General features: G+C 39.2%; 1 protein-coding gene across 3 annotated transcripts in view; it reads right to left on the bottom strand.

Moving 5' to 3' along the window:
- The window catches only part of LOC137970295 (uncharacterized), a 34,730-nt gene that overhangs the window by 10,304 nt on the left and 16,926 nt on the right, over positions 1–7,500 (bottom strand). Inside the window, exon 1 of one of the 3 annotated variants that reach the window (XM_068816818.1) lies at positions 3,212–3,365. The exons of the other annotated variants lie outside the window; for them this stretch is intronic. The gene's annotated coding sequence lies outside the window, so the exon portion shown is untranslated. Of the gene's footprint in view, positions 1–3,211; positions 3,366–7,500 lie in introns of those variants that run through there. 3 annotated transcript variants of the gene reach the window in all.

Here is a 7,500-nt window from a genome sequence, read left to right as displayed (position 1 = left end):
CTCTATGCGGTCTGAGACAATACCTAAAAATTAAATAATTTGATGTGATCAAGACATTGAATGACCAAGCAATAAACAAACTGCAGCAATGTATGTTAGGTTCACAAAGTGGGAATGAAAAAAAATATTCCTCAACTGATGTTTCAATATGCATTTAAATTAATTTTCTATCAACAATTCAAGGGACTGACTTTTCACTGGTATTGATTTACGTTTCCATGATAAGTTTGAAAGTGAATCTGGCAACCACAGTGCCCTATAAAATGGGAAACAGCTTTAACAAACCCTTTAAACTAATATTTTCCAAGGGAAACCATTGTTGATGCCCTGCATTGTTATGGCTACAATTATTGTCCATTCAACCAACAGATTCTCCTAATTTTGTGTACCATTCACTTGTTGGTTCCTTAATAAAAAAAATCGCTAATTCAATTAAGGATTCAAGTCCTTTCAAATCATCAAAGTTACTTTGCGACATCAGGAACAAACGAAAAAATACAAGCACTGAAGAACAAACAAATTAACTGCTCAAGGATGCACGACTCCCTTTGAAACAGCAAAACAGGATCCTCGAGTCACTAAAAAAGTGCTGCATGCTACGTGGATGTTTGTAGAACGATCGCAAGTTGTAATCACTGAAAGAAAACTCCACTCCAGATCTGATAGACGATGGTCGTGCAAAACTTGCCAAGCACGTGGAACACCCAACAGGATTGTTTGTTGTTTGGCACAGCAGATGAACGAAAAATTGTTCCCTTCACTATTCACCTGAAGTTCGATCATGATGGACACACACATACAAGAGCTGAAAGAACTTCAAAAGGTCAGACGACCAAATGTGATTGACCCAACACTCGTTAGAGCGGCTCAGTTATCGGACATCAAAGTGCTGAACAAACCAAGGGATTTCGTCGTAAAAATGTTCAGTCAGCAACGTCTTCTTCTTCTACAGAATAAAGTTCAAAAAGCGATCCTGGTTGTTAATCACATGCTAGCCCATGTCATAAACTGGATAAAGTGGATTGGCAAATTGATTGTCAGAACAATGCGTCATTTCTGTCTCGCTGAGTTCAAAGAAGCAACGGTCAAGAGAGTCACAAAAGAAGGCTGAGCGAATGTCCACCGATCTAACCAATCAGAACGTAAGCAATTGGCGTGACGTCGGATAGCACAAGGATAGCACAGTTTTTCCCGCTCGCTGAATTCTGATTGGTCAGTTAAAATTTCAGTAGCTCCCGCCGTATGCAAGGTTTGGGAGGAAAAAAAAGTCCTTTTTCCTACTTTTCAAGAAATTTCTTTTTTCTTCTCGTAATCTATACACACAAACCTAATAAAAGATGCAAAAAAAATTTTTGCTTCATATACACTTTAAGTGCGAAGTTTTAGTGATGGTAATTAGTTCTACTTTACATATGAATGAAAACTAATTTTCATAAGAAAAACTTTGCACTTAGACTCGCTTTGAAGAGGAGGCAGATATGAACTTGGAAATGACCTATTCTATTGACAGCATCATTGCAAGTGGACCATTCAATGCAAGCTGTCTTTACAAAGCCAAATAAAAAAGTACATTTGTTTTGTTATTCAAACAACTTCACCGTCAAACTTAATGAAAAAAGAGCTTGAGTAGAATCAACACTCGTGACTATCGGTCATAATTTCCTCAATGCTTGTAAAAAGAAATTCCTTGACCGAACCAGTTAAACTTAATTAAATATAACTCCTTATATTGTTTTGTATGCTAGCTAAAATTAATTTTTCACACGTTTTTTGCTTTGATTTCTCAAAGTGAACTCGAATTTCAAACTTAATTTGAACGAGACATTTCAATACATTTTCTTTCTTTTTTTACTCCTAACGTTTCAAATCAAGCTGCACATCGGCTTTTGAGTATTCAATTGAATACTATGTTGAGTTGAGTGGTCAAACTCTGTATTTGCCACGATTTTGAATGGCTCATCGCGACACTGATACTGAGTCGCCTTTTCCTCGCTCTTTGAAGAAAGGAAAGTTAGGAACCTTTCCATTTGACAAAACTGACCGGCCAGACCGGGCATTTCGAGGGACTTACTCAACAACGCTTTCAAATTTACACACTTCGAGGATGATATGTACTCCTCCAGAAGAGTACGAGGGATTATCATGCAAGTTTTCCTTCAAATTTTTGCACTTTCTTTGCAAGCTGACGGGTCTGGCCGGCCAGTTCTGACAAAAGGAAAGCGCCCTTAGTTACAAAGTTCAATCACCTCTAAGTAACGACGACAGACACTGCTGTTCTGCTGGTTACGGAGGAACATAATCATGATCCTGCAAATGCTCATACATTTTAGGACATTATTTTGCCGTACTCCATGTGGTAAAAAGTCAAATAACCAGAGCCAGTTAAGATATGAACGACAATGCGCGAGCGAGCATACACATTCTGTATCTTCACTTTAAGGTGCGACCCTTTCTTCGAATTCAGTTATAGGATACTCAGTGTATTATACATGATGAACGAGATCGAAGTGTCATGATCGCGGAATGATACTTAAGAAGGTGCAAAGTTTTTTCTCGAAGTGATGTTTTTAATTTGTTCTCATAACCTTCCCGGTCACTTAAACTCCCTAACTTAAGATCGTCATCATACCGGTAGTTAAGATTATTTGAATTCGACAAGGCTTTCACTATCAACAACACCAAGGCTAGATTATGAAAAACTGTGTAAATCTACAGGCACAGGCACTGCTTTTGGGTATCGCTAAACCATTTCTTTATGGCATTGAGCTCAATATCATCATGTAATAAAAGATGTGTCACTCAAGTGATAAAGATGTCTAATTCTTTTGTCTGGTTATTAGGCCATAGTTAAGCACAAGTACTTTCATTATAAATTGTGTTTTGTGCCGTCAGTCGAAGTGCTCTTCACACAAGTGACGCACTCTGAGAAAAGATAGATCAGTGCCCCTGCTTCATGCTAGATCGAGTATACTAGATTTCCAAATTCCAAAATGGACGTTGATTTAAGCCGGGTAGGAAGGTATAGTTTTCATTTATGACGTTTGCAGTTTCTTTGAGCCGAAAATCCCTGATACTAAAGAACGAAAACCATTTGCAACAACAATCACTGAACAATGTGTTAAGAATAGGTCAATCTATGCAACGACTTGATAACAATTCTTCCGGATTTAATCATTATCATAACGAGAAAAGCACTATTTGCTTTTCCTACCTTGACCGCAGATTAATCTTTTCTTTTAGGTAAGTCCCAAATGTTGAAGCATCGCAGCCGTTCGGAAGGTGTTCAGTGGCAAGACGCTCCTGGTCGAATCAAATCTCTCTCTTAACAAGAGCTTGGCGAACCCCTGTATGTTAAACCAGTCAGTGGCTTCTTCAATGTCACTTTACTCTTTATCGATGCGTTTCGCCTCAACAAAAGAATCACGAGGCAGAACAAACTCCGCCGTTCTCTTGTTAATTGCAAGTGGCACTTTACGGATTATTTTGGGTCCCTTTGTCGTCAGTAAATGATAGAGTTCAACCGTTGAATAAGCATTACCTTTCGTTAATTAAAACACAAAAACGTCGCCTTTGTTTGAAAGGAAATTGAGCCTTTTGTTTGGTTGACAAGATGTCGTGGACGAGAAATCGTGTTTGGTCAAGAGCAGCGTATTTGCCTTCAATGTGAAAATTGCATTTGATGTTACAAATCTTCCGACACCTACTTTTGTTTGTGTCCATTCATATTTACGACCCAAACCATACAAAATGAGAGGAACTACCACCTGGGCATAACACTCATACCCTCGGTTTCAAAACGAGTTCACATCACCAAAGATTTCGAGGCCCAAATTATCGCCGATTTCCCTTCACTCTTTAAGGAATACATGACATCAAAAGCACGTCTTTACCTAAACTTCTTTGGCTGCAGGGCTGGCGTAGTGGTGAGAGTACTCGCCTCCCACCAATGTGACCCGGCTTCCCTTCCCCGACTTGCCGTCACATGTGGGTTGAGTTTGTTGCCGGGTTCTCTACTCTGCTCCGAGAGGATTTTCCCCGGGTACTCCGGTTTTCTCCCCCCCCCCCCCCCATCAAAAACCAAAATTTGTGTTAATTTGTTGATTTCAGTTCACAGTGCCCTCAATTAGCGCTCCAGCGCTAGAACGACTAGACACTAAATTAAGTTTCTTTCCTTTCCTTTTATTCTTCTGGGTGTGACTTGGATGATCCACAGAGTATAATATTTACAATAATGTTGGTTAATACAAATCTTAATAAATGTTTTCATGTACAACATGAATCTTTCTAATCCACCTTATTTTATATTGAAACGAATGACTGTACAGGACTTGCGGGATGGCATGCTCTATTTTCCTTGGATGTCAAATTTACATCCAAGGAAGACTGAGCATGCCATCATGTTGTCCTTTAGATTCTTTATACCCTTTATTGTATGGCAAGCAATTATCAGGCTACGTGGAAAACTCTGATTCGCTGGTTTTTGGTCGGGATTTTACAGTACGGACCATTACCATGGAAACGGTCCGTTTCGGCATTCTTTTTTTTTTCCCACCCTCCCTCCCTCTCTTTCCCTCTCTCGGGAAATTCAAGTTGAGCGAATCACAAAAGTTTTAAAGAAGCGGAATTTAATTATTTTCATCGCATCAGTACAATTATGGCAACCGGAATTTAGTGTTACATGTAAAAGGTAACGGTTCAAAGTTCGCTGATGGAAGACGAAGATTACGAAAATTCACCAAGTGGAGCTGCTGAAGTGTTCTGCATGCAGAATATATTAATTATTCATTCGCGCTATTGTTTTCTAGAACAATGCGTATACCCAAGGGAATCGAATATATACATGGCTAATTTGTACTTACGGGATGATCAAAAGTGGATCTCATTCTCTCTCTCTCGCTCGCTCCCTCTCTTTTTTCACCCTCTCTCTTTTCTTTGCCCTTTTTGCTCACAACGTGTCTCTTTCTTTTCGTCCCAGCTTTCCTCTTTCGATTCCTTTGTCCTCTGTCTGTCTTCTCCAGATCCAGCTCGGCTTTTTCTGTCCTTTTTTCTAAATCTCTCGCAGTCTGCCTTGAACTCCGTACCACTGTAAACCTCTGGATTACTTGTCCCTCTTCTAGACCACTGAGCTAACGTGTCAAGTTGCTAATTCACACCTTGATAATGATATTTCTTTGGAATTCTGGACGACAATTTACATAACAATGATAAATAATTATATACGCGTGCCGTGCCGACCACCAACAAATGCGCTGATTTTGCTTCTTTTGAAACGTCACCCCTTAATAATGCTAACCGTAACCCTTTAGGCTTAAGGTTGAACCCAATAAAATTCTTTTGGAGGTTAATCGAGTATATCTGTGAATGTCTGAATTGCTTGTTTTTTTCATCCCCCGTGCTGCACACTTAAAAGAACACTGCACGGAAGAGTATAATACTATGGAACGCCAACACTGTCTTATGTGAACCTCTTTCATTATATGCGGTGCATCTTACATTATATGCGGTGCCTGTCACATTATACGCAGTGCTTTTCTTGTTATATGCGGTACTTTTGTCATTATATGTGGTACTTTTGTCATTATATGCAGTGCTTTCGTCATTATATGCGGTGCTTTTGTCATTATATGCGGTGCGTTTGTCATTATATGCAGTGCTTTCGTCTTTATATGCGGTGCTTTCGTCGTTCTATGTGGTGGTTGTGTCATTATATGAAGTAGTTTTTACATTATATGCGGTGCTTTGTTTGTCATCATTATATGAGGTGCTTTTGTCGTTATATGCGGTGCGTTCTTCATTGTGAGGTGATGATTCCCCAGGGTCTGGGTAGGAGCTTGTGAAAAATCCCCGGAAAACTAAGACCTAAGACCCGGAAAACTAAGACCCTTTTCATTTTAGTTCTCAAAGCAATCCCTGGGCCGTTTAAAAAGGCGCAAACATATAATAAATAAATGCGAAGGAAGTCGGGAATAAATCACGCGCAAAGCAGCAAATAAGCCATAGAAAAGAACGGCACCAAAAAACCCTGTATTCCTGAAAGAAATATTATGTATATCCAAAAAATTAAGATCGATTTTGAGACGACAAGAAGGCTTTATAATGACGGCGTTTGGAGAAAATCTAGCGGCGCTTGCTTGATAATTTATTCACGCCACAACCGCGAATGTCAAGGCCGCATGACAATCCCGCATTTCATCAGAAAGGAAAAAGAAATCGTTGTTCTAAAATGCCTCGCCTGTAACTGAACCAATTGTTCATTTGTTCTTCGGAAATTATTGCCAGTCGGGTGTTACGTCCTGTTGGAAATCAACGGCGGATTTTTCTTTGATCGATCTCTGTCGTGAGCGCATGTAAACAAATACCAAGGTCAACAGAGTGGGACTGAGAGGGGTGGGAAGCAGGAAGCTCTAACTTGGCGTCTGTGCATTGAATTAAAAGGTAACAAAGGTAATAATGTAAAGCGTATTTAATTGAACGATCAAAGGCTTATTCGATTCTATGATAAGTGGAACCTCCTCTTGCAGTCGCATAAACATCTCTGAAATTTTGCTGAGCTTATTCAAAAATTTAAAAAAAATTCATGGGTGTCAGTTAGGCCTTGTCCCGATAGATTAGTACACGGTATAAAGATTTCTGTAAGAATCACATGGCAATGTTATGGAGGGTTTTAAAACATTGAGAACCTTTACATATCAATTTGCTTATGGACATATTAAAATCAAAATATTTTTAGATTTTCAAAACAGAACGAACGTGCTCGGACTTTCTAACAAAGGCCCCCGAGTTCCAGCCGTACAATATATGGTCCAATAAAACCAGACGGGCAATCCAACTAGATTACGCAAATCGTATAATTTATTCCAATAAGATTATTCGATCTAAAGAAAAGAATGAAATACATTTGAGAAACCGAACAGGATTCATCGGTACATAAACACGCGAGTAAAACTATTGACTAGAATTACAGCATTGAATACTTACTTCTTTGACGATGTCTAGAAGGATTGTTTCACGGTGTACAGGTCAGCAACAGATAAAATAGTATAACAGAAAACGGGTCAGCGAGACAGATTAGCAAAACATGCACATATCTTCGAATCGGAAATGTCTGAACTGAAAAACTGACTTATTCACGTGGCGTAATTACATAAGTTAGTGTCAATCAAAAATCAATCAGGAAATCAAGTTAATAATTCATTGTATTGACGAAACAATATAAGTACCAAAAACAAGAATAAAATGAAAAGGGTCTTAGGTTTCCGGGTCATAGTTTTCCGGGTCTTAGGTCTTAGTTTTCCGGGTCTTAGTTTTCCGGATTTTTAGTGGGGAATCCGGAAAACTAAGACCTGACACCTAACACTTAACCCGAAATATTCCAACATAATGGCGGTTGGAGCGAAGCACATTCCCTTAAATTGTACTACATTTGGATGCTGGATCTGCCTTTTTTACGAAAACAGTGTCACCAGCGCGATTCGCAGTATTCCCGCCAAAAAGGACATG

Source organism: Montipora foliosa, chromosome 9 (genome assembly GCF_036669935.1).
Source record: "Montipora foliosa isolate CH-2021 chromosome 9, ASM3666993v2, whole genome shotgun sequence".
NCBI lineage: Eukaryota > Metazoa > Cnidaria > Anthozoa > Scleractinia > Acroporidae > Montipora > Montipora foliosa.
The sequence above is the reverse complement of the archived record's forward strand: the minus strand, read 5'-3'. Positions and strand labels throughout refer to the sequence as shown.